Genomic DNA, 27783 nt, shown 5'->3' on the forward strand with positions numbered 1-27783 from the left:
GCACCAGGAACTATGTCTAGTCACTTATGATGGAGCATGATAATGTGAGAAAAAAGAATGTATACATGTATGTGTAACTGGGTCACCATGCTGTACAGTATAAAAAAAAAAGGTTAAAAAATATTGCTGGTAGGAGTAGAAAACTATATAAGCCCTTTGGAAAACAATTTACCTTTTTTTTTTTTTTTTTAATGGTGTCATTACCATAGAGCTTCATTAGAATTCTTGAACCATAGCTGAAATGAACCTCCTTATTTTTTCAGTTCCACAAGATACCATTTAGAACTTCAAAGGTGGTGGGTAAAATCTTACGGAGCCTTTTACATTATTTCAGGTTGCAGGAGACTTTGTAGATTTTAAGGTTTAACACATTGAGTATCTCTAGCTTTAAAAAAAAAAAAAAAAAAAAAAAAAACAGAAAATATGTCCCCCCTACAACCCAGTAATGCTAATAATAAGAATATATTTTGTTTTGTTTTTTCTTATTAGGGCCACACACATGGCATATGAAGTTCCCAGGCTAGGGGCCAAATCAGTGCTACAGCTGCCAGCCTATACCACAGCCACAGCAACGCCAGATCAGAGCCACACCTGTGACCTACATCACAGCTCACAGCAACGTCAGATCCTTAACCCACTGAGTGGGGCCAGGGATTGAACCCACATCCTCACTGATACTAGTCAGGTTCGTTACCACTGAGCCATGACAGGAACTCCAGAATACAATTTTTTTTGCAAATAAGAACCGGGAGATATGTACAAGGTTTATGGTGGCATTTTTTTTTTTTTGGTAATATCAAAAATTGTAAACAATGGAAGAATGAATAAATAAACATGATATGCCCATACAGTAGAATACCATATATGTTGATGAGGATATTAATCCTCATCAACACGTAGGATTCTCAATGAATAATGTTCAGTTTTAAAAAAAGAAGCTACCAAAGAATTCTAATGTATAATTCTAGTTCTAAATCATTCAAAAATATACAAAATTAAGTAATATTTAGTTTAAGAATTGTCCATATGTGATAAAAATATAAAGAAATTAACAAAATTAAGGAAATCTGTTACCTCCTGAGAGAAGGAAATATGGTATGATAGGAGCTCATACAAGCTTTAAAAGTTTGGAAACTGGTGTTGTCTTATGATGTCGTGGGTTAAGGATCCAGTATTGTCAATGCAGCTGCTCAGGTAGCTGCTGTGGTATGAGTTTGATCTCTGGTCAGGGAACTTCCACATGCCATTGGCATGGCCCAAATAACAAATAATTAAAGTTTTGGAAATTTAATATTCTTACTAAAATGTGAATACAGGATTACTTATTTTTATTATTCTTCGAACAGTACATGATAGTATTTTGTACGTTCATTTGTACACATAATATATTTATTTTAAAAATAAAAATTAAAGTTTTAAATTGCATATCAAAAATATCACAAACAGGGAGTTCCCTTCATGGCTCAGCAGCTAACGAACCTGACTAGGATCCTTGAGAATTCAGGTTCAATCCCTGGCCTCACTCAGTGGGTTATGGATCCGGCATTGCCATGAATTGTGGTGTAGGTCACAGACATGGCTCAGATCCTGCATTGATATGGCTGTGGTGTAGGCCAGTGGTTGCAGCTCCAATTCCACCCCTAGCCTGGGAACCTCCATATGACACAGGTGTGGCCCTAAAAGGAAAAAAAAAGAAACAAAAATCACAAACATTAAGAGGCAAATGACAAAATAAAAATGCCTTATACCTAAAAGACAAAAGTTATTACATTTTTAAAATGCTACAAATATATTTAATACAAAAATAGGCTAAACACTGAAATATGGTCCACTAAAAATTATAGATATAAAGGTAAATCTATAATAAAAGCATTCAACCTCACTAGTAATTAATGAAACAGAAATCAGAGCAACCATGTAAAGCCATTTTCAACTGTGAAATGTCAAATATATAAAAGAAAAGGATAGTAAATAATAAAAAATGATTCATATTCAACAGGAGGTACTATATATTGATGCACTATTTCTGCAAAACAATTTGGCAACAGATATCAAAAGGTTTAATGTGTGCTTATTCTTTAACCTAGGAATTATCCTTCTAGAAATTCATTCCAAGAAAATAAACAATCAAACAAACAGGATTTATGATTGATTAAACTCTGTATAATAATATAAATTTGGCAACAGTTTAAATATCTAATAACTAGTGATTGGCTAAAAAAAAATTATAGCAATCTACACAACATCACCTTAAGCAGTCATTAGATGATAGCATAGATACCTAATTGTGAACAGGAAAATGTATTGATAATAATATTAAATGGGGAGAAACAGTTGCAGTATATGTAGGCATGGCATGACCCCATTTTATATTCATATTTTATATATATTAATATATATGAATGTGTATGTATAAATAGATATTAAAGGTTATCCATCAGAATGAAAGTGTTAACACTTATTACCTCTGAGTGGTAGGATCTGAGGTAATTTTATGATTTTTTTTGCTCATCATTTCATTCTGCAATAACTATGTATAATGAAAAACTTTTTTAAAAAATTTAAATGTATTACTTTGAAAAATTATATTGTATGTAAACAACACCAGAGATAATACTATTACAAGTTTTTTAAACTTTATGTTTTTCTTTATGGTGAATCTCACACTTTTCAAAGGAAAGATCTGAGGCTCAAGAAGTACTGCAGAATCCAACCAAGACCATTCAACTACAGAAGACAATAGAATCCACTAGTGAAATGATTCTTAAATTGCCCTATTGTGATGTGGCCACAATGTAATACAACAGAGTAAGGAAGTCATAAAACTTAAACTCAAATATCAAGGGAAAAGTTAGAAACTACATAGAAACTTAACAAAATTTTTAAAAAGTTATCTAGACTTCAGAGATAGTATGCTGTAAATATGAGAATCCTATATATAGAATGATTAATTTCCTAGGTTATAAATTGTTTACACATTGTGCTTCCATTATGGGAATTTGATGTATCCCCTGACATTATACAGTTAATAATGTAATGAGAAGAAAAACAAAAGGAATCTAAGAGACCATGGGGATTAGTAATAGGACCTAAGGACTTTCACCTCTAGTTCATTGTTTGGACTTTAGCCTACATCAACAAATGACTAAGAATTATAACCTGCACTTCATTCCCAGTGGTTACATGGTTCTCCTTGCCTGAAGAAAAAGTATTCAACCCAAAGAGTAACCTACAGAGGTGGCACTTCTACTAGGACTCTGCAAATATTGTAGACATTAAAGATCAATCCTGACTTTTATTTATTCTCTAAATAACTACACATGTATGAAAAGAGTAACTGAGAAACTAAAAAATTCAGAATACAGTGGTTTAAATTCTATGTAAGACTATCCAGGCTAACTTTCACACAAGTGCTGATAAATTTTTATTAATACTAAACCATGATGTAATTAGAAGACAAACTTGATCAGTCCAAAATATTTAAATTTTTTCACTTCGGGAGTTCCTATCATGTGCAGCAGAAACGAATCCGACTAGGAACCATGAGGTTGTGGATTTGATCCCTGGTCTCGCTCAGTGGGTTAAGGACCAGGCGTTGCAGGAGCTGTGGTGCAGGTTGCAGACGCGGCTCGGATCTGGTGTTGCTGTTGCTGTGCCGTAGACCAGTGGGTACAACTCCAATTTGACCCCTAGCCTGGAAAAACCTCCATGTGCCACAAATGCAGCCCTAAAAAGACATCAACAAAAAAAATTTTTTTCACTTCAAATTTGATATCCTCGCATCAAAAGTCTAAGATTTCTGTTACATGTAAAACATGATATAAACCTCTCCATGACTGCCTCCCAGTAAGTAGCCCCAACTTACATATTTCATACTTTCATAGCAAAACATTTTCCCAACAGAGTTAAGAGTGTTCTATCAGATTATGAAAAATTAATTCACAAGTTGCTAACAAATGTTCCTTACAGTGAAGACCCAATTAGTTGTGTCTGTTTGACTCATGCTGGCTTTTATTCAGAGACTGAATTTATGTGGTGAGACCTGTTCTTTTCTAGAGATATGACTGGTGATTGAATAATGTTAAGTATACATGGCTAAAATCCCAAAACCTGACAAATTGGATTATTGCTAGTAGATTTAAATTCCACTTGAGAGGATCTCACAGTTCCCAAGGGCCATCACAAACTGTAATCATAAATGTTATTTATTCATAACTAAATAAGACAAAATTAGTAAGTAGGGGGTTAGGAGGGCAGAGGTGGAAGGTTATTGGAAGGATAAATCTGTCAGCTATTTAGGTTAAATAATAGCATTCAGAAGCGGCGCTTTTTACTATAAAATGATTTGGCAACTTTCTAAGAGGAAGGTTTTGTTTTGTTTGGTAATTCTTACCAAATACAGAAACCCTAAAAGTCATTTTACCATAGTATTATAGAGTGATAGTCCTCAAAAATTCACTTATTTCAACTTCCTTTCAAACTCAACTCCTGATGGAAATTTTATAATCATAAAAAAATAGTAAAAAAGACAAAACCAATGAAAGCTACTTAAATGGAATACGTTATTGAAACTAAGTAGATTCTGCCTGATACCAGCTGTTGGCTTTTCATTTTTTCTAAAAATCACATTTCAGATTTCAAACATGAAAATAAACCATTCTCAAAGTACCCAGGTGCTCTTTAAAAATAAAATATTGCTGGAGTGGAAGTAAAATAAGGGAGGCCTCAGTAGTCTGGGACAAGCCTGTAATAAGCAACTAAACCCTCTCCAGGTTTCTAGAAATTCTGAAGAATAGGGACCAGCCTGAAAACACAAATACCACAGGAGGATTCAATTAAACATACTCTGGGTTCTATAGAATAATATGACTCCATTGGGTAATATAAATGCTTTGACAGCTGGGTAAAAAAAAGAAAAGAAAAGAAAAAAGAGAAAAGAAAAAAAGAAAGAAAAATAGGACAATCTGTTCTTCAGCCACTCATAGATAGCTTTAGAAGCGAAGAGATTCTTGACTCTGATTATGTCTACCACAAGCCCCATGCAAATTGAGTATTTTAATGACAAATAAATCTTAGTCTGTTTGTCTGACAACATATACTTGGGTCATATAAGAAACTACTCAAGGGATTTTTATCAAATGTTTGTTTTGAACATTTTTCCCCCATGGCCACGGTTACTTTAGACCCATCTCTTTCACTGTATTTTGTCAAAAGACCACAGCTTCATCCTTCCTTTCTTAAAAAGTCAATTTTCTGATAGCCATTTGAATCATCTAACACGATTCTGATTATGGATAATCTGTGGATTTCTGAGTGGCTTAATGCTTTCCTGAGGTGGAAAAGCAATAAAATAACTTAGGTAGAACAGCTATCTAAAATATGGCAAGATAATAATAAGCCATTATTTGTATAGCAAATAATTGCATAGACACTCTCCCTTGGAGTCCCATTTTCTGTGTAGTCATGGATACACCCTGAGCCAGCCATGGCCCTTGATAGTTCCTTGATGAACAGAGACACTGGCCTTTAGATATATTTCTCTGTGAAGAGTTAAATTTGTTCAGGTATCAAACAGATAAACCTGACCACTTGAACAGTGTGTGCTGACCATTTGAATAATGCACAGCAAAGCTAAATTCATCTTTAACAGTCGGGTCCAGATTAGTGTCAGGCCTTTAGGCCCCAGCTTCCTCCTCTGTACACTGCAGACAGTAATAGGTCCTACCTCACAGCATTGCTGTGAAGATTAATTTAAGCCTCTTGCACAGTAAGTCTCAAAAATCATGTCCTATTTCTAGATTAAAAAGCCACAAAAAGATAAATAGCATTACTTAGTTGTAGGAAGTTTTGCTTTGTTGGTTTTCAAGAATATTCTCAGCTCATTAACACCTGTATGAGGCCACCATCACCCTGATTCCAAAACCAGACAAGGATACCACAAAAAGAGAAAATTACAGGTCAATATCACTGGTGAACATAGATGCAAAAATCCTCAACAAAATATTACCAAAACAAATAAAAATATATATTGAAAGGATTGGAGTTCCTTGGCTCAGCAGAAATGAATCTGACCAGGATCCATGAGGATGCATCCCTGGCCTCGCTCAGTGGGTTAAGGATCTGGCATTGCCATGAGCTGCGGTGCAAGTCACAGATGGGGCTTGGATCCTGCACTGCTGTGGCTGTGGTATAGACCAGTGGCTACAGCCCTGACTCGACACCTAGGCTGGGAATCTCCATATGCTGGAGGTGCAGGCCCCCCCCCCCAAAAAAAAGATCGTACACCATGATCAAGTAGGATTTACTCCAGGAATGCAAGGATTTTTCGATATTCTCAAATTAATCTGTGTGATATACCACATTAACATATTGAAAAAGAAAAACCATATGATCATCTCAATAGAGGCAGAAAAAACTTTTGACAAAATTCAACATCCATTTGATGAAAACTCTTCAGAAAGCGGGCATAGAGGGAACCTACCTTAACATAATAAAAGCTGTATATGATAAACCCACAGCTAACATCATTCCCAAAGGTGAAAAACTGAAAACATTTCCACTAAGATCAGGAACAAGACAAGGATGTCCTCTTTCACCACGGCTTTGGAAGTCCTAGCCATGGCAATCAAAGAGAATGAAATGAATACTAATTGGAAAATAAGATGTAAGACTATCAGTGTTTGCAGATGACATGATACTATATACTTGGAAAACCCTAAGACACTACCAGAAGACTGTTAGAGCTCATCGATGAATTTGGCAAAGTTGTAGGACACAAAATTAATACACAGAAATTGATTGCATTTCTATATACTAACAATGACAGGTTTTTTTGGTTTTTTGTCTTTTTTTTTTTTTTTTTTTTTTTTTTTTTGCTTTTTAGGGCCACACCCATGGCATATGGAAGTTCCCAGGCTAGGGTTTAAATCTGAGCTGTAGCCGCCAGCCTACTCCACAGCCACAGCAACGCCAGATCCAAGTCACGTCTGTGACCTATAGCACAGCTCTCGGCAATGCCAGATCCTTAATCCACTGAGCAAGGCTAGGGATCGATCCTGGGTCCTCAAGGATCCTAGTCAGATTTGCTTCTGCTGCATCATGACAGTAACTCCACAATGAAAGATCAGAAAGAGAAAGCAGAGACACCATCCCATTTACCATTGCATCAAAAAGAATAAAATACCTAGGAATAAACTTACCAAAAGAGATAAAAGACCTGTACTCTGAAAACTGTAAGATGCTGATGAAAGAAATCAAAAATGGAAATATATACCATGCTCTTGGATTGGAAGACTCAATATTGTCAAAATGACTATACTACCCAAGGTGATCTACAGATTCACTGCAATCCCTATCAAACTACCAAGAGCATTCTTTACAGAACTAAAACAAAATATTTTAAAATTTGTGTGGAAACACAAAAGACCCTTAACAGCCAAAACAATATTGAAAAAGAAAATGGAAATGGAGGAATCAGGCTGCCTATCTTCAGACAATATAACAAAGCTACAGTTATCAAAACAACATGATATGGCACAAAAACAGAAATATAGATCAATAGGAAAGGATAAAAAGCCCAGAAATAAACCCAAGAACCTATGGTCAACTAATCTATGACAAAGGAGGCAAGAACATACAGTCTTCAATAAGTGGTGCTGGGAAAACTGGACAGCTACATGTAAAAGAATGAAATTAGAACATTCCCCAACACCATACACAAAAATAAACTCAAAATGGATTAAAGACCTAAATAGAAGGCCAAATATTATAAAACTCCTAGAGGAAAACATAGGCAGAATGCTCTTTGATGTAAATCACAGCAACATTGTGTTTGATCCACCTCATAGAATAATGACAGAAAAAACAAAAATAAACCCACAGAACCTAATTAAACTCAAAAGCTTTTGCACAGCAAAGGAAACCATTAAACAAAAAGGCAACCCACAGAATAGGAGAAAATCTTTGCAAAGGATGCAACAAAAGCCTAATCTCCAAAATCTCATACAACTCAACAAAAAAACCAACAACCCAATTGAAAAATGGTCAGAAGAACTAAATAGACATTTCTTTAAAGAAGACATAAGAATGGGAAACAGGCACATGAAAAAAATGCTCAACATCACTAATTATTAGAAAAATGCAAGTTAAAACTATAATGAGGTACCACCTCACACTGGTCAGAATGGCCATCATTAAAAGTCTACAAATAACAAATGTAGGAGGATGAGGAGAAAAGGGAACACTCCTACACTGTTGGTGGGAATGTAAATTGGTACAACCACTATGGAAAACAGTATGGTGGTACCTCAGAAAACTAAATATAGAATTACCATACAATCTAGAAATCCCACTCCTGGGCATATATCCAGACAAAATATTCATTCAAAAAGATACATGTATCCCTATGTTCATGGCAGCACTATTTCCAAGAGCCAAGACATAGGAACAACCAAAATGTCTGCTGACAGATGAATGGCTTAAGAAGTTGTGGTACAGGAGTTACCATTGGTGCAGCAGAAATGAATCTGACTAGTATCCATGAGGATGCGGGTTCAATCCCAGACCTTGCTCAGTGGGTTAAGGATTTGGTTTTGCCGTGAGCCATGGTGTAGTTCACAGACATGGCTTGGATTCTGCATTGCTGTGGCTGTAACATAGGGCAGCAGCTGCAGCTCCAATTCATCTCCTGCCCTGGGAACTTCCATATGCTACAGGTGCACCCCTAAAAAGCAAAGAAATTTAAAAATTATAAAAAAGAAGTTGTGATAACATATATATGGTGGAATACTACTTACCCATGAAAAAAACAAAATAATGTCTTTGCAGCAACATGGATGGAACTAGAGATTCTCATACTAAGTGAGGTAAGTCAGAAGAGAAAGACAAATACCATATGATATTATTTATATGTGGAATGTAAAATATGGCACAGATGATCCCATCTACAAAACAGAAGCAGATCACAGACATGGAGAACAGACTTGTGGTTGCCAGGGGAGAGAGGGAGGAAGGGGGTTGGATGGGGAGTTTGGGGTTGATGGATACAACTGTAATATTTGGAATGGATGGACAATGGGCTCCTAATGTACTGCAAAGGGAACTGTGTGTGATTGGGTCAATTTGCTATACAATAGAAATTGAAGAAATATTGTAAATCTACCATATTTTAATTAAAAAAATTGAAGTGTGTGTTTCTCCCTTCAGTAATCTACTTCTCCAGTTTTCTTGAGGAAGTTCAAAATAGAAGCTATAAACACACTGAGATTCTTTATCTAGAAATTATCAGAGTTCCCGTCGTAGTGCAGTGGAAATGAATCCAACTAGGAACCATGAGGTTGTGGGTTTGATCCCTGGCCTCACTAAGTAGGTTAAGGATCGGACCTTGCTGTGAGCTGTGGTGTAGGTCACAGATGCAGTTCAGATCTGGCATTGCTGTGGCTGTGGCATAGGCTGGCAGCTACAGCTCTGATTTGACCCCTAGCCTGGGACCCTCCATATACCAAGAGTGAGGCCCTAAAAAGACAAAAGACAAAAAAAAAAAAGAAAAAAGAAAGAAAGAAATTATCTATTATGGGGAAATTAGGATAGACCCAGATTTTTGTTGGTTTGAAATGTAAACAATTTGGGGACCCTTTTTAAGAAAAAGAATATGAAATTATGAATACAAAATTAGGTACAGGGTCTTAGAAATTTGAAATACAAAATTGAATATAAGGCTGTACAAGTACTATAGAAAACTCTCTACTTTCAGTAACTTCAGGTAAATCCACCTCTGATAGCAGTTTTAACATCAGAAGCATCATTTATTAGTTTCATTTTTAATGCTTACAGCCTGAGAAAAAATAATTTGTGCTGAAAAATGGGCAACATGGTACTCACAGTACAGGTAGGCTGCTTTGTATAATATTATGAAAGCAGAACTCTTATCATTCAAGTAATTTTATATGTATAAAGAGCCTAAGATATCCTACAGCAAGTGTCTTTTATAATGGTAAGAATTCTTGTATGAAATGAATAAGCTTATTTTCAAAAATTAGATTCTTGTGACATGCTTTGTTTCGAACAGTAACTATAACTACTTTTATGTTTTCTCATTTAGTCACTGTGAGACAGAACTTTGTAGGAACTTACCAGATCTCAGATATACCATAATTCTTAAGTAGAAGACATTAGCCTTGATCATAAAATGATTCTTCTTGTTAAAGGAAACAGTTTTATCACCTAACATTCTTTTCTTCACAACACTCTTGGAAATTAAAATTAGCATACATCAAAAGAGGTCTATGATAATAAACCTAGCATCTGTTATTATAGCTAACCTGTAATTTCTGCCTAATCCTATATATTTAATGACATACAAACTTTAAATGTTTCATAAATCAAAATAACTGCTCGACTTGACAGCAGCCACTGTCTCTACTTCGTTATTTTTTTATTCACTCTTCAGCTTGCTTCAGTCTGGTTTCCACTCCCACAACTTCCACTTAACTACTCTCTTCAAGGTCAAATATGACCTCTGTTACTAAATCCAGCTGATATTTTTCAATTAGAGACAAATATACTCAAAACTCACTTATATACACCATGTAGCCCAGATTCTTCGTGTGGCAAATATGGGCCTCAAGACCCAACTCCACCTTATCTGTCCAGCCTCAACTCCTTCCCTTCTCTCTCCTTGATCTCTGGACTCCATTTATACCATGCTGTTTACAGCTCCCCTGGAGGCTCTCTAAGTCTTCCTGAAGGGCCATTTCCTCCCTCGTCAGTGAATAACTTGACTTATCCTCCGGGACTTGCCTTAAATGCTCCTCCTGGGAAGCAAGCCTTCCTTGACTTCCCAAGGTGGGGTTAACTGCCTCTTCCTTGTGCTCTCTGTGCTGCCCCATCTCATTGCATTAAAAATGCCTTCTTAGGTGTTTGATAACCCTCCAGACTGTAATATCCTTAGGGGCATGGTGGTAAACCCAACGCTTAGTACATAGCATGTATTCTACAAGTAGTTGTAGTAAAACTGAGGGGCCAATAAAATTTTTTAAAGCAAACAATCTGTAAAATAAATAACACACATCCACACACACAAACCATCCAGATGATTTTTACATAGATATAAGCTGAGTTTTATTTTTCAGTCATAAGATTCAATTATAACAATCAAATGTACTTAAGAATTTCAAATAAAAAGCAATACTAGTTAATCAGCACATAATCACCTAATTAAATCAAATCACCAAATTAAACACTGGTATCTTTGTGTGGCAGTGAAATCAAGAATTTAATTCATTCTACTGCCCATTAATGGTTTGACTATTAGGTTGTTTATATTTCACAGAATTTACTGATTTAACAAGCTACTTGAAGAGCATACAGTCACTGGCTTTATAATGATTTTATAATTTAGGAGCAGTCTATTAATCAGTTTCAAATATGTGACTAAGAACTCTCTCATATGAACATTATTTCCACAAATTGGAAGCTAGTCAGACCTAATGCATTACCACTTATAAATAATAGAAATACACATTCACTTTCATTTGCGAAGGACTTTTGAGTTTGGATGTATCTTAAACATTCCATGTGTTTTACAATTTCATTGTTGCCCAGTGAAACAGTGAATCAAAAGAATAAGACATAAATCCTCACTCTTACAAATCTGCACTTTAAGAAATTTAGTTGGAGGAGTTCCTTTTGTGGCTTATCGGTAATGAATCCTAATGAGGATACAGATTCAATTCCTGGCCTTACTCAGTGAGTTAAGGATCTGGCATTGCCATGAGCTGTGGTGTAGGTTGCAGACATGGCTTGGATCCCAAGTTAGTGTGGCTATGGCATAGGCTGACAAATGTAGCTTCGATTTGACCCCTAGCCCAGGAACTTCCATATGCCATGGATGAGGCCCTAAAAAAAAAGAAAGAAATTTAGTTGGAAAGACTAAAACATACACAAATTAATTCCACAGTATTGCCCAGATCCAATAAGAAAGCCATTTCACCTTAGAAATCTATACATAGAACTTCCATATGACCCCACAATCCCACTCTTGGGCATATATCCAGACAAAACTCTACTTAAAAGAGACACATGCACCTCCATGTTCATTGCAGCACTATTCACAATAGCCAGGATATGGAAACAACCCAAATATCCATCAACAGATGATTGGATTCAGAAGATGTGGTATATATACACAATGGAATACTACTCAGCCATAAAAAAGAATGACATCATGCCATTTGCAGCAACATGGATGGAACTAGAGAATCTCATACTGAGTGAAATGAGTCAGAAAAAGACAAATACCATATGATATCACTTATAACTGGAATCTAATATCCAGCACAAATGAACATCTCCACAGAAAAGAAAATCATGGACTTGGAAAATAGACTTGTGGCTGCCTGATGGGAGAGGGAGGGAATGGGAGGGATAGGGAGCTTTGGGTTATCAGACACAACTTAGAATAGATTTACAAGGAGATCCGGCTGAGTAGCATTGAGAACTATGTCTAGATACTCATATTGCAACAGAACAAAGGGTGGGGGAAAAAATGTATACATGTAAGGATAACTTGATCCCCTTGCTGTACAGTGGGAAAAAATAAAGAAAGAAAAAAAAAAAAGAAAGCCATCTCTTTGGGTTTTTCAACATTCTAAAGAAAATGGTAGCAAAACAGAAAGCTAAGAGTCACCAAAAAAAAGCTGATAAGCATTTGTTAAAGCCAATCACTCCTGACCAGAGGGTGATGATATTTGTGGATATGTTATGAGTTTCTTCAACTAAACCAGAGCTTCCAAAAGAAAAACTATTCATTCAACAATTAATCCAACACATTTTTGTTGAGAACTTATTCCATACCAAGCACTAACACAGAGGCAAACTGGCAGAAGACAGCCCCTACCGTTGTGGAGCTTAGACTCAAAAGTAATGAATGTTTGACAGTAGCTTATTACTGGGGGGTGGGGGTGTTCCGAATCTCTTAACTCTTACCCCAATAATATGCCTTTAAATTTTCACTCTGTTATTATAAACCACTTCTCAGACCTGGATAGCTATCTTACAAGTATATAGTATGTGTCTCAAAAAAGACCTTTGATTCTTTCAGAAAGGACTAAGCATTATCTGTCTCCCCTTACAAATTAGGATGGGCCAAAGCTGGGTGTTCCTCCTTGTCCGCCAACACCTAGCCCAGGACCTAGAACACAGCAGATACTCAAAAAGGAATAAAGGGCTTAATATTATACAGGATAAAAATCCAGAAAATAGGATTCTAGACCCAGCTATGCTATTATTAAATGTGTGTTGTCTGTGCATCTATGTGAGTCTCTATATCTATGTGTCTGTCTGTTTTTAGGTAAATTTCTTCAGATAAATTTCTGCATAACAGAGGAGTGGTAATAAACCTATGTAGTTCCAAAGCATAATCGTAAAAAGAACATGAATGGCCAAGGAGGTCAAAGAATTAAAGATATAATGGTGGTTTAATGAACTTTGATAAATATTAGAATATGAGAATAAGAAGAACCTGAAAAAGGATCCTCAAGCTGAAAGATAGAACACAGGAATCAGTTCCTTTTACACAAGCCTGATATATTGTATTTCATTTAAACTAATTCTTAACATGTTCAATTCTAGTTTCAAGGCTATTTATAGGAAAAGGAGTAAGAATAAAAAGGAACAGGGTACCCTTATTTTCTGTAACCTGGTTGTTACCTATCCCACATGTAAATGCAATGATTTTGCTTTAAGAAATCTGGCTTTCCTCAGCAGCTGGTAGAAAAATAAATGAGGGGGGCTAAAAGATGAAAGGAAAGACACACAGCAGATGGTATGGGGAAGATGAGGAGGGTAGTAATAATTAGGCATACCAATAAGAGCAAGTATGCAGCAAGATTAGCAGAACCTTTCAAGGAAAATCCAAAAGGAAGTCTACAATTAGCAAATGTTCAAAGGTTCTTCACTCTGTAGTGGAAGTTCAAAACCCTATCTTCATTACCAACCAACAGATCATCCTTGCAGACTAAAGTATAATTTGATGTACATATGCCATGTTCTCCATTGAAATTTAGATGTCTGAATTTGGTGAACTGGTAGGGTGGATCTGCTGGAAGGTGACTTGTACCAGGAAATTGAAGAGAATCCTACAGAAAACCCAAGCTTGATTCATTAACAAGGACATAGTTGTTAGGGAGGAAAAGAAGAGGGTGGTAGCATGCCCTGTGGATAGTATTGCCACTCAGATTTGTCCCTATGGCCAAAGCTTCAACCATAAGCAATGAGATCCTGCTGTGTAGCACAGGAAACTATATCTAATCACTTGTGATTGAAAATGATGGAGGAAAATATGAAAAAAGAATGTGTGTGTATATATATATATATATATATATATATAAAACTGGGTCACTTTGCTGCACATAGAAATTGACAGACCATTGCAAACCAACTATAAAAAAATTTTAAAATATATAGATTCCTCAGGAAAGGCATGGATCAGGCGATAGGCTGAAGGAAATGTTTCTGCTATTGATTATGCAAATATTGATGTCCAATGCAATGCCACTGTGGTGTTTCTGTGGTGAAATATAGCTTGAGGGGGGACAAAAGACATTTTCCTCATCTTTGCATTGGTCTAGGCCAGTTCCTCATCTTTTTGCATTTGTCTGGAGCCTCCAGAACACAGTTCACTTTGAAATCTCAAGGGCTTCAGCCCAACTTTAGGAGGTACAGTCCCCTAGAGACTATGCCCCTAAGAGAATTATGCCATTTTATAGGCTCAGCACCACCCGGCTATGAGCAGAAGTGAGAAGAATGCATTCATGAGCCATGTAAGACCCCCTCGAGCCTCCTTGCCTAGAAGGAGAGAATTTGAAATGAAAGTCCTATAGCAATAAAGATACAAAGGACAGAAAAGACATTATTATTTTCAATGTGAGCCAGTTGTGGCCTGAATTAACTTCAGTAACAAAGAAACTAGGAGGCCAGACCTGCCCTGTAGCAAAGAGATCTAGACTAATCCTTCTCTCTTGAAACATTGAATTTCCCTGGGCCTCCATTTCTTCATTTTTCTTTAATAAACATATTTGTAGAACCAGCTAGAGCCACTTTGCTGAGTGTTGAGGATGTCAAGATTAATATGACCTGGCCCTTCGAGATTTTGATTCAGAAGGGGCAGACACACAGATATGGGGAAATCACAAACAGAAGGTCAATGTAATAAAAAGGGAAACACATGTGGTGCTGTTGCAGCATACACAGGTATTTAGCCCAATCTTTATGTGTCATAAAATGGAAGGGATCATTTTCCCATCAAAGTCAGATTTTTGTTATTGTTGTTGTTAAGTCATACAATGTCTCTAAGCGTTCATTTTTTCTTTAACTGAAAAATGAGAATACACCTCCAGATGTTATAAAAAATTGAGGTAATGTATTTTTAAAAATGCTTAGCACATTTTCTGGAACTTAGCATACATATAAAATTTGGCAGTTAGTGTTATTTTACATCTATATGCAGTCCTCCTCAAGATCTTTCTGATCCATCAGCTTTTTCAAAAAAATAAGATATCTGAAAAAATTCTGTGTATGGTATTATCTTAATTGGGGGTTTAAAAAAAAAACAAAAACAGATTTTCAATCAACTTAACTGGAGCATGATTATTATCCAGAAAATTATGGTAGTCCAATTCAGTAATGACCAGAACCTAAAGTTAGAGATTGTTCATAGAGAAAATCAAAGATAAGCTTTACAAAATATTACATAATATGAAGGAATGTTTAAAGTATAAATGTTGAGAAAGAATTAAAATATACAAAATCTTATACTTTTCTATAATGTACATGTTTCAAAATAATGATACTGTCTACATTTGCCTATATACTTAGAATAAATATGTGGGAAAGAGAGAGTGCTTGGGCATATAAAAAAATCTGGAACAAAATACAACCAAATGTTAACAGTGGTTGTCTCTTAGAGTGACAATATTTAATTCATTTTCACTATGGTTGATTTTTTTTTTTTTTAATCTTTTTGTCTTTTCTTGGGCCGCTCCCACAGCATATGGAGGTTCCCAGGCTTGGGGTCTAATTGGAGCTGTAGCCACCGGCCTACACCAGAACCACAGCAACACGGGATCCAAGCCACATCTGCAACCTACACCACAGCTCACAGCAACGCCAGATCTTTAACCACTGAGCAAGGCCAGGGATCGAACCCACAACCTCATGGTTCCTACTCAGATTCGTTAGCCACTGCACCACAACAGGAATTCCACTATGGATGATTTTAATTTACATCTCTATATTTTTCTAGTTTTGTAAAATGTCTGCACTGAGCAAATATTACTTTTAAAATAATAAAAATACAAATGGTATTGTCAAAAAGAGTCATTAGAAGAAGGAAGACACAGAATGTTTAGAAACAATAAATTCATTTTTAAATGCTAGCAAACTACTGAAAATAAGCTTCTAATAAAGACTGTCATTTTAAAACTTAGTCATATTCCTTTAATATACTTCCACAGAAGAAAAATAAGTACTATTTTGTCTAAAATATAGCTGATTGACGCTTTTTCTTTCTTTTTTTTTTTTTTTTTTTGGTCTCTTGTCTTTTTAGGGCCGCACCCATGGCATATGGAGGTTCCCAGGCTAGAGGTCTAATCAGAGCCACAGCTGCTGGCCTACACCACAGCCACAGCAACGCCAGATCCAAGCCACGTCTGTGACCTACACCACAGCTCACAGCAACGCTGGATCCTTAACCCACTGAGCAAGGCCAGGGATAGAACCCACAACCTCATAGTTCCTAGTCAGATTCATTTCTGCTGTGCCATGACGGGGACTCCCATGCATTACTTTTAAATTGCTAGTTATTAGTTAACTCCAGCCCAGAATTTCTGAAAGCGTTTGAAAGAAGATTAAGTGATAGAACTCAGTTTGTGTACACAGAACAACCTCATTTCCTTCACTGATTAGAAAATTCCTTGGAGAGAAGAGAAAATACCTCCTTAATATAGCAAAACTTATATCCAAACTAAATCTTCACAATACACAAAGAAGGTAGAAAATAACCAGTTATTCATAGATTTTGCCAGGTAATTTAAACAAACTATCTGGAGATTCAACACTAAGAGTAGACTTTAATTTTATGGATCTGAATGTGATCAATTGAACCTTGAGACATTTTGCATCATATTTGTTATTTAACAACTTTTCTCTAAGCCAAATATTCAATAAACAGATGAGGATGACAACAAAGATGACACCATGTAGTTACTTTACTGTCCACTCCACAAACATCAGATGAGTATCTACCAAGTGCAAGGCTATCCTCATTTCCTCAGCCATACAAAGATAAGACTACCAATTTCAGTTCCCAGATGGGTGGAAGCTGGGCATAGGCTAGGGACAGTGTCTTGGGACCAAGGATTGCCAAGCATAATGTTAAGTAGAAATAATACAAAAGGTAATCTCTAGTAGAAACAACAAAATCAAAGTCAGACTGACCAAGTGAATTGGCAGTCCAAAGCAGGGTATAGGCTGAGAGGAGGACTCCTAGTAGGAGGTAGCAGGAAGAAATCAAAACAGAGGATTCCTAGGATGATAGGTGGACAAATTTCCTGAGGCAGAGTACATTCTACATAAAGCTTCATAGAACATGTTCTGCAATGTGGCCTAGAAGGGAGGTGGACAAACATAGTCCCTGCCTTGAAGAAGATCATAGCCTGGCAGAAGAGAGAGATAAGATTCATTTCATTCTGCATACTTACTTGTCAGCTCCACCCATAGCTCCCTAAGCCTTGAAACATGCCTCAGTCAAATTCTCCATTTGTTTTGTATGAATGGATGATGAAAATGAAGATTGAGTCAGAGAGACAAAGGAGGCTGTAGATAAAGAAATAGGGCAGGGAAGTGGAATGCCCCAAAGACAAGGACTCAAGTTAAGAGACCACGTTCTAGTCCTTGGCTCTACCACTGACAAGGGTTAACTGGAACAAGTCATCTAAACTGTAAGTTTCACAAGGGAATTGGAGCAGATAGCTGCTAAGATCCCTTTTTTTCTTTTTCCTTTCCTCCATAAAGTGAATTCATATTTCTTAAATCAGATTGGAAAGTCCTTTCTGATCCTGCCATTCTTCCAACTGTATTGAACAAATTCAAGTGTTTTATAACTCTTGGCCTTTTTAAAAATTAACTGCAATTGAAGCATCTGTTTGAACAGAGTTATTAAAAAAAAAAAAAAAAACACTTAAATCTAAGCAATATCCTTGCTATATCTCCCTTGTGGATACGTAAACTTTTAACCTCTTACCTTGAATAGAGTTTCCACATTTGCCCTATTTAATCAACGGTAAAAGTCAGATATGTCACTCCTTATATTTTTTCCATTAGCAGCATACTGTAAATTCCAAGTAGAAAGGGTTTTTTTTTTCCTTTCCACATTCTACAGTGAGAAAGAAGTTAATGCTAGTTTATCAAATAATTTATGCCTTAAAATTCCTCCAAGAGCAGAGAGAAAATAATAATATCCATTCCATTTTAGGCTTTGGTCTCAGCAATTCCATTGGTATAGGATGGGACATACTAAGGAAAAAAATCCTAAATCATTTTTAGTAATGCTATTACACATTTTTTAAATTCTACAGTCAACATATACAATGTCTTTGATTTTGTTTGAACTTCTCCCTAAAAAATTAATTTAAATATTTTCAAAGAGATTTTAAAACCTGTTTCATTATCTATAATTAGTATCAAGATACAAGATTAAGTATTCACAAAAGGACAGAGGAGGAGGATTTTTTATTTTATTAAACATCCACAAAGTGAAGGAAAAAATAATTCAAGTAAGGTAAAACAAAATTGGAAAGTAGAACACAGAAAATTTGAAAAGTCAACAAAATATTATGGAAAGATTCCAAACTGGCAAAAGTGGGAGTGTGATGATCCATTTCATTAAATTGCATATTAAAATAAAATTACTAATTTTCAAGGGATATTACTTCTAATTTCATGCTCCACAATGCAATCATCCTAAACCCCATCGGCCTTGATTACCTAAATGAAGTTTCCGGAAAAGCTAATTTTGAAAAAAATAGAGGAACTTGTTGCAGAAAACCAGAGAAAGCTTCACATCTCTGTCTGCATCTGAAGTTGCTCTGTAAGATCTGATAACTTATTAGAAAGCATTTTTTTTTTTTGCAAGGCAGTAGATTTACATCATACACTTTATCTCTCCAAGGAAATTCTAATTACTGGTTCCAATCATTTTTGATTTATTTGCTTTTTTATTCATCCAAGGTATTCTCTGCTCTATGATGAAATCAAGCCTTCAATAAAATTCCAAAAATTTCAGAACAATTTACAAGCTCCAGATGACAGTTTTCTCATGTCCATTTGGCATTCAGGAGGGGAGTTTGACCGAATATATTCTGAAGAAGAATACATCTGGCACTCACTAAAACAAAGAACTCACCAATGACATACTTCAGGCAAATTAATATCACATAAATGCAAATTTACCAATATTCTTTGAGGCCAAATCTGCAATCCAACTAACCTCCATGTATTTCAATGAGTCCTTTTCTAAAGCACAGGCCACCCGTCACATGGGTTAATGTTTGGGGGTGTTTTAGCAATCAATTTAATAAATACACATTACTTTCTGCATAGAGGTTTATAATGGGGTGTGTGTGTGTGTGTGTGTGTGTGTGTGCACACGTGTGCCCATGCACAGTACAAAAGGCAGCATGTGCTAAAAGGCCACTTAAATTCATCTTTTCCTGGCCTGATGCTGACTCCAATTCAATGACAAAAGATAAGATAAAAAAATCAAAGAATTTTGGAGTTTCCATTGTGGCTCAGCATAAACGAATCTGACTAGCATCCATGAGGATGCAGGTACAATACCTGGCCTTGCTCAATGGGTTAAGAATCCACTGTTGCCTTGAGCTGTGGTATAGGTCTCAGACAGATGCCACATCAGATCCCACATGGCTGTGGCTACGGCGTAGGCCAGCAGCTACAGCTCCAATTCGATCTCTAGCCTGGGAACCTCCATATGCTGCGAGTACAGCCCTAAAAAGACAAAAAAAAAAAAAAAAAGAAAAAAGAAAAAAAAAATCTAAAAAGATAAATTAGAAGCTATTTCTTCCAAGGACTTGTCTTAATAATGGGAAGTATATCAGAAATCATATATGTATTCACAAGAGTATTTTCTTGGATAATAATGGTAAACTTAGCTATTCAAAAATATTGAATTTTTAAGCATCAGTATGTAAGCAGTCCAAGAAAATAAATAATTTAACCAACAGTATTCTTGCAAGTCTATGTTGAAGGGGTTATTGGTTCTCAGTGATCAAATTTTATCATGTCAATAAGAAATCTAGTATTGGGGTTCCCGTCGTGGCTCAGTGGCTAACGAATCCGACTAGGAATCATGGGCTTGCGGGTTCGATCCCTGGCCTTGCTTAGTGGGTTAAGGATCCAGCATTGCCATGAGCTATGGTGTAGGTTGCAGACGCGGCTAGGATCCTGCGTTGCTGTGGCTGTGGTATGGGCTGGCAGCTACAGCTCCCATTCAACCCCTAGCCTGGGAACCTCCATATGCCGTAGGAGTGGCCCAAGAAAATGGCAAAAAAAAAAAAAAAAAAAAAAAAAAGAAATCTAATATTTAAAAAGTAAACTTTTTCTATGAAAGGAAAAGTCTTACACAGAAAACCTGGCCCCAGCATTGGCTTTTCTATCAACAGTTTCAATAAGGACATATACTTCCACAGACCAACTGGACCCAAATACTGCCTGGCTTGGCTACATGGCTAGAAATTGAAGGCTGATTCTGCAATTCATGTCTCAGTCTCTAGAATACCAGGGACACCCAAGGCTGGGTATAGTTGACCCACACTTTAACCAGCCACTCTTAGAACAGAGCCACATTGATAAGACATCTTTGATTCAGATGCATACTCAAAAGCAGATGGAAATTTAAAAGCCCAATGAGTGGTCATCTACGAATCTCTTCTGAAATTATGATTTTTCTCCACCAAGCAGATCTTAAAATCTATAAAATTACATAACAGTTTAGCAAGGTGATTATCTGATTTAAGTCACTGTGATCAATAATAACAACAGCAGCAATAACTCTGTGTAAAGAACTGTACTAAGGGCTTTATATGCATTTAAATAGTCATTAATACTGTATGAGATAGGAATGATCATTATCCCCATTTCACTTGTGAAGAAACTGAGGCATAAAAAGGTTAGGTAACTTTCCCAAGTTCATATAGTCAGTGAGTGGCACAGCAGGACTTGAACCCTCATTGGGGGTTATCTTAGGGTATGTCTATCATTTCTGACCCAATCATTGTATCTATAGATGTGATGTTGCTTGGCAGAGCCTGGGCTACATGCTCACCCAAAATGTCAGAGGAAAAAGAAATTCCATACAAATCATATGGACTGGAAGTGTTCAAGACCAAATCATGGTGTCTGGATTTGAGGATAGTAAGAATAAAAAAGCAAACGATATAGCAGTCCCCAATAATCCATGGTTTTGCTTCCCACAGTTTCCATTGCTCAGGGTCAGCCATGGTCTGAAAATATTATATAGAAAATTCCAGAACAGAACAACTCATAAGTTTTAAATTGCTGGACCATTCTGAGTATCGTGATGAAATTTTGAGCCGTCCTGCTCCATCCCATCAGGGATCCCCAATCATTGACATCATCTGCCTATATCAAATCATAGACATCATATGGTTTAACAATCCAGGATCATCAGAAGCAGAGATCCTCCTTTGACTTAGTGTTAGAAGGTCAATAGTAACCTAATGCTAAGTTACAGTGCCTTTCATCATTCACCTCACTTCATCTCATCATTTGGGCTTTTTATCAGCTTACATCATCACAAGAAGAAGAGTGAGTATAGTACAATAAGGTATTTTGAGAGAGAGAACACTCAACTTTTATTACAGTATATTGTTATAATTGTTCTATTTTATTATTAATTATTGTTCACCTCTTACAGTGCCTAATTTATAAATTAAACTTTATCGTAGGTATAGGAAAAAACATAATGGGGATTATCTTGTGACACAGGGGTTAAGGATCCAGCATTGTCATTGCAGCAGCATGGGTTGCTGCTGTGGAAGGGGTTCGATCCTGGTCCAGGAACTTCTGCATGCCATAGGCATGGCCAAAAACAAACAAACAAACAACAACAACAAAGAACCTGTAAATACAGGGTTCAGGACTATCCACAGTTTCATCATCTGCTGGGGGCTTTAAAACATACACCCCATGGGTTAGAGGGGACTACCGTATAAACAAAATAAAAGCTCAGAGTGGATGCCCCAGGTCCTAGCTTGCCTTGTAGCTCACACAGGCAAACCTAAATCTGGAAGTCTTCACAGCCCATGTAAAATAGACTGTCTTCCAGTCAGAGGAACCTGGAGTCGTGGGCCCAGTACTCTTTGTATCCTCAGACTCATTAGCACACAGAAACTTAAACCACTAGAGAAGACAATGATTCTGCCACATCACCAGCCTCAATAGCCAAATTCTGGACTTTGATATTTTTGAACTGGCACTGGGCCATTTCTCCTTATTTTATGGACTTAGGAGTTTCTCCTTTGTGTACACTTGGGGGCATTCTATGGGTAAGACTGGTCAAGGCCTACCACTATAAGGGAATAGATGATGAACAAGCAAAAGCAATGTGAAAAATACAGGTAAGAACAATGTGTTAACAACAGGTAAGTACAATAAAATAGCTACAAATAAATGTTACCTAGGTCAGTGTTGGTGCAGAACTGACTCAAAGAAGTTAAGCAACTGCCATGGTTACCCAGCTAGAGTATGGCAAAAATCCAGGCAAGAACTCCTGGGTCCTGTCCTATTTTCTTTCTACCATCCCTTTTGTCTATACCTTTAAGTTTGTCTGGGACTGAGGGCTCTCCCAGGACACAGAATTTTCTGTGAAAAACTGGAAAAGTCCTGGGCAAGCTGGGGTGAGTTGATCACCCTACTATTACTTCCTACGTAATTTTTCCGTCTTTACTGCCTTCTTTCTGAACTCGTTTTTTTTCACAGATTTCACTTCCCAGTTGCCTACACACAAGTGAATATCTTTTTTTTTTTTGCTTTTTAGGGCTGTACCCCCAGCATATGGAAGTTCCCAGGCTAGGGTCAAATCAGAGCTGATTGCAGCAATACTGGATCCAAGCCACGCTTGTGACCTGCACCACAGCTCACAGCAATGCGGGATCCTTAACCCACTGAGTGAGGCCAAGGATCGAACCCACATCCTCATGGATCCTAGTCAGGATCTTTAACAACTAAGCCAGGAAGGGAACTCCCAATAAATATCTTAATTGAGTTTTAACCGCAAGACTTATGGCTCTATGACTCAATTAATTAAAGACATTTGTGGCTCCTCGAGACTTCTAATTAATTTCGGGGATTTTTTTTAAAAAAGGGAAATAGTAAAAAAAATAAAAATCATAATCTTAATTTTTCTTTGTGATACATGTAGTATAATAGTTGGCAAACTGAGGAATAGAGGGATCCCTTATAAAAATTGGTCACTGGTTATTTTTCAAATCACATGGAGAGAAGCCAGGATTGCCTTCCTGAGGCAGGGACTATTCAAGGGAGAATTCAAGTCTTAAATCTTTGAAAAGCACACACAAACACACACAGAAAGGTAAAATGATGGAGAGGGACCCAGAAACTGATCCAGATAGAACACTTATTTGTTCAATAACAGAAAGCCGCAATCTCTCCCAACAGATTTTCCCAAGAAACAGCCAAGGCCTACCACTCTGGAGAGCAGGACACAGGTAGAACACATCACAAGGTCCAGATTCCCAGAGTAGGAAGCAGTGAGACATTTTCTGCTCCAAGTTACTGAACACCTGACTCAACTGGTTTGAGCCATAAGGAAATATATTACCGTAAAAACTGGACTGCAGAGGCAGACAGACAGAGTTCACATTTGGCTGATTTGGAAGCTCAACAATCACGGCCACATTTTGAGTTTTATGGTCCCTAAGCACTCTTGCTTTTATGGGCCCTTCCTCCATTAAAAAAAGAAATTATGTTGTACAACTGCAGTGGTATAAGGACAAATGTAATCCAGTCAGGGTGATATTTATTTTTTCCTTCTGACTTTAAAAATTAAAACATTGTGGAGAACCCCTAAAAGTAACATGAGTTCTAGGGTCAGTCAGTCCTCTGAATAATCCATCCATCAAGATTCAGATTCTCTCCATGCAGCTCGCCATGCATGGCATGGGTCTCCTTTATGCTCAGGCTGGCTTACCTCTGCACTGTAATATGACTGCCAATGACAATTGAAGCCAAGGACGCCACTGTTCTCTCCACTGTGAACTTGGGAAGATTTTCCCCTAGGAAAGAAATCCTTCCTTGCAGTTCTTATTGGTTGACGTGGAACAATGGGCTCCCCTAAAACAACAGCCAGAAAATGTGATTGCTGATTTCATTACCTTAGACTAGTCGGAAGATACTCTACTGTAAGGAATACCTAAATAACCCTGGGTTATGCTAGGATGGAGGAATGGTCTACTACAGCTTCTCACACTATATGTTCTAATATCTAAGAAAAATCATTCACATGTATTTGATATTTGCCATGAGTTTCTCATTCAACCCCCAAAATCTTAAGACGAAGACTGTGTTTTCCTCCCCATTTCACAGAAGCAGGAACAAGATTTGCCCAAGCTAAGATTTTGTACATAGTACATTAAAAGGATAAAAGATAAAGCAAAAAATTAATGTTAGACTTAATCAAAATTAAAAATGTTTGCTATTGGGAGTTCCCATGATGGTTCAGCGGTAACAAACCCAATTAGTATCCATGAGGACGTGGGTTCAATCCTGGCCTTGCTCAGTGGGTTAAGGATCCAGCATTGCCGTGAGCTGTGGTGTAGGTTGCAGACGTGACTTGGATCTGTGTTGCTGTGGCTGTGGTGTAGGCTGGTGGCCACAGCTCTGATTCGACCCCTAGCCTGGGCACCTCCATATGCCATGGGTGTGGCCCTAAAAAGTAAAATAAATAAATAAATATTTTAAAATGTTTGCTATCAAAAGACAGCATTAAGAAAATAAAAAGGCAAAGCAAAGACTGGGTGAAAATATTAAAAATATATGTATGACAAAGAACTTGCTGGAAGACTGTATTAAAAAATTTTTTACAGCTAATAAGGCAAAAACAAAAATAAATGGATTAAATATTTGAATAGGCTCTTCAAAAAAGAAGACATAGTGACAGATAATAAATACATAAAAATGTGCAATATCATTAGATATCAGAGAAATATAAAATAAAACCACAATGAGATGCTGCTTACACACGTCATAATGGCTAACATTATGAATTAATGACAGCATCAAATAGAATTTCACATATTACTGGTAGGAATGTAAAATGATACAGTCACTTTGGAAAACATTTTGGCACTTTCTTATAAAGTTAAACACACACCCACCATATGACCCAGAGGTTCCATTCCTAAAAGTATTTACCTAAAAGAAAGGAAAACATAGGTCCACACAAAAATTTCTACATGAATGTCAATGACAGCTTTTTTTGTAAACAATCCAAATATCCATCAACAGGTGAACAGATAAACAAATCAGGGTATACCTACACAATGGAATACTACTCAGCAATAAAAAGAAATGACTTTCTCTTACACTGAACAACAAAAACAAATCTCAAAACCATGCTGAGTGAAGGAATCCAGACACACAAAAAAAGTACATACTTTCAGATACCATTTAGATGAATTTCTGCTGAGAAATGGCTGCAGGGGTGTGAGGGTATAAGCAAGGAGATGGATTAGGAGGTTGTTATAATCCATGTGGAAGATGGTAGTGGCTCAGACCAGCATGGTCACAAAAGAAGTGATGAGAAGTGGTCCAATTCTGGATATAGTTTGAAGATAGAGCCAACAGAGTTTTCTAAAGAATCGAATGGAGGGTGTGTGGAGGGAAAAGAGAGAGAGAGAAATCAAGAATGACTCTGAGATCTTGGATCTGAGTAAACAGAAAGATGAATTGCAATTCACTGAGATGATGAAGCAGGTGGGCAGAGCAGGTTGGGAGAGAGGGTGAGAATCAGCAGAACTGCTCAGTTTGAAATGTCCATAAAGATAAAGATAACAAGTCAGTAGATGGATATACAGGAAGAGTTCCAGGCTAGAGAAAGAAATTTGAGAATTTTAACCCATTTTTTTTTCCTAGGGAAAGGGCTGATGATACAATTCTTCATAGAAAGAATTCAAAAAGAAGTAGAAGGAAATGTCCAGACAGATCTTTTTACTACACAAAAGCAAAGATACAATATTTTAAAGTTTGGAGGTTATTAATGACTGGCATTTGAATTTGGGTACCAAATTTCTTCAATATTAGCAAAACCCCACCCACTAAGTAAGGTTCAGGGTTGTGAAGCTCCTTTGATCTTGTCCAATATTGTGTGGCCTGCAACCAAACTGGCAAGGTCTGGGCAACCCACTGCATACCCCAAAGGAGAGAAGCTTCCACCTGACAGCCTCCATCTTGTACACTATAAGGTCTTTCTCCCTAAGGTCAGTGGGGAAGGGCAAGGAGCCCTTCCCACCCTCTGCCTCCATTGAGGTCAGAGTTGATACCTTTGGTTTGCATATTATGTCATTCATGAAAGTGTATCTGCTTCAGAAGGCATAACTGCCCTGGAGGCAAACTATTAATTTGACTTTAGAGTTGGAGCTTTCAGAGATAACCACAATCTGTGTGGTATGATTTGAAGAAGCCAGAAAAAATATTTTCTTTTCCTCTTTCCAGATTCCTGAAATTCCACCATTAGTAATGAAAGGTGAGAGTGAAATGTCCAACTTTCAATGACCAGTGTTGGGGCTCCCACAGTGAACCAGTGGAGGGAAGAGAAGTAGTAGATGAGAAAAGAGGCTCCTAAAAAAGAGGTATTTGAGAGACCCAAAACAACCCAACTTCACAATTTTCTAAGTCTGACTTCTACTTGACCCATTCCCAACACCCGACACATAGTAAGTCACAATATTTGTTGAATGAATGAATGATCTTTTTTCTACCTCTGAGAAGCAGACCCTCCTCTACTCCCCGCCCCCCAAACCCAAAGAAGTATCTTAAAGAAAAACCGAAAGAATCAGTTCTATGAATGGGGTTAATTTACTCTTAGGATCACTTAGTGGGGGGGTGGGAGCGATTTCTCAGGACCCTCACAGGGCACGAGAAATCGCCCAGGAGGCTAGAGGATCACAAAGGCTGATTCAAACCCCGGACATCACATGCCAAACGTGCCACCTTCCGCCTGAAGTTCTAGCTTGTCTGAGAACTAAGGGTGAGGGGCCAGCAGGTGAGCGCGGGCGGGTGGAGGGCCCTCGGACGAGGGGGCGCGGACCCTGCTGCGCGGCACGCTCTCAGCGGGGTTTGCAGCGCTCAGCTCAGCCCTTGCGCCTCCCTCAACTCTCTCCTTCTCCCTCCCCTTTTCCTCCCTTTCTCTTCCTCCTCCTCCCCTTTCCCTCCCTTTCTCCTCCTCCTGCCTCCGCGGCCGCTGCCAGACCTCGCCAGTTCAGACCCACGGGGCTGCCCTCCCCTGCTCTCTCCCCTCGCTGCCCGGGCCCGGAGCGCAGCACGGCCGCGCAGGTAGGAGCCCCTAATGGGGGTCACGCCGGCGCGCTAAGCGCCCGCCGGGCTGCGCGCCGAGGAGTAAGTGGGGTGACCTGAGGGGTGCAGTGGACCTGAGAACTGCTCCCCCGTTGT

The 27783-nt window shown here is 37.6% G+C and overlaps 2 protein-coding genes across 5 annotated transcripts in view; one reads left to right on the top strand and one right to left on the bottom strand.

Annotated features, from left to right (window-relative positions):
- Positions 1-27783, bottom strand: part of CCDC85A (coiled-coil domain containing 85A) — a 691471-nt gene that overhangs the window by 421746 nt on the left and 241942 nt on the right. The gene's annotated exons all lie outside the window — the stretch shown is intronic.
- Positions 27548-27783, top strand: part of EFEMP1 (EGF containing fibulin like extracellular matrix protein 1) — a 65575-nt gene continuing 65339 nt past the window's right edge. The window contains 1 exon segment of one of the 2 annotated variants that reach the window (NM_001244261.1): positions 27548-27666. The gene's annotated coding sequence lies outside the window, so the exon portion shown is untranslated. 2 annotated transcript variants of the gene reach the window in all.

Source organism: Sus scrofa, chromosome 3, assembly GCF_000003025.6.
Source record: "Sus scrofa isolate TJ Tabasco breed Duroc chromosome 3, Sscrofa11.1, whole genome shotgun sequence".
In the NCBI taxonomy this organism is placed as follows: Eukaryota; Metazoa; Chordata; class Mammalia; order Artiodactyla; family Suidae; genus Sus; species Sus scrofa.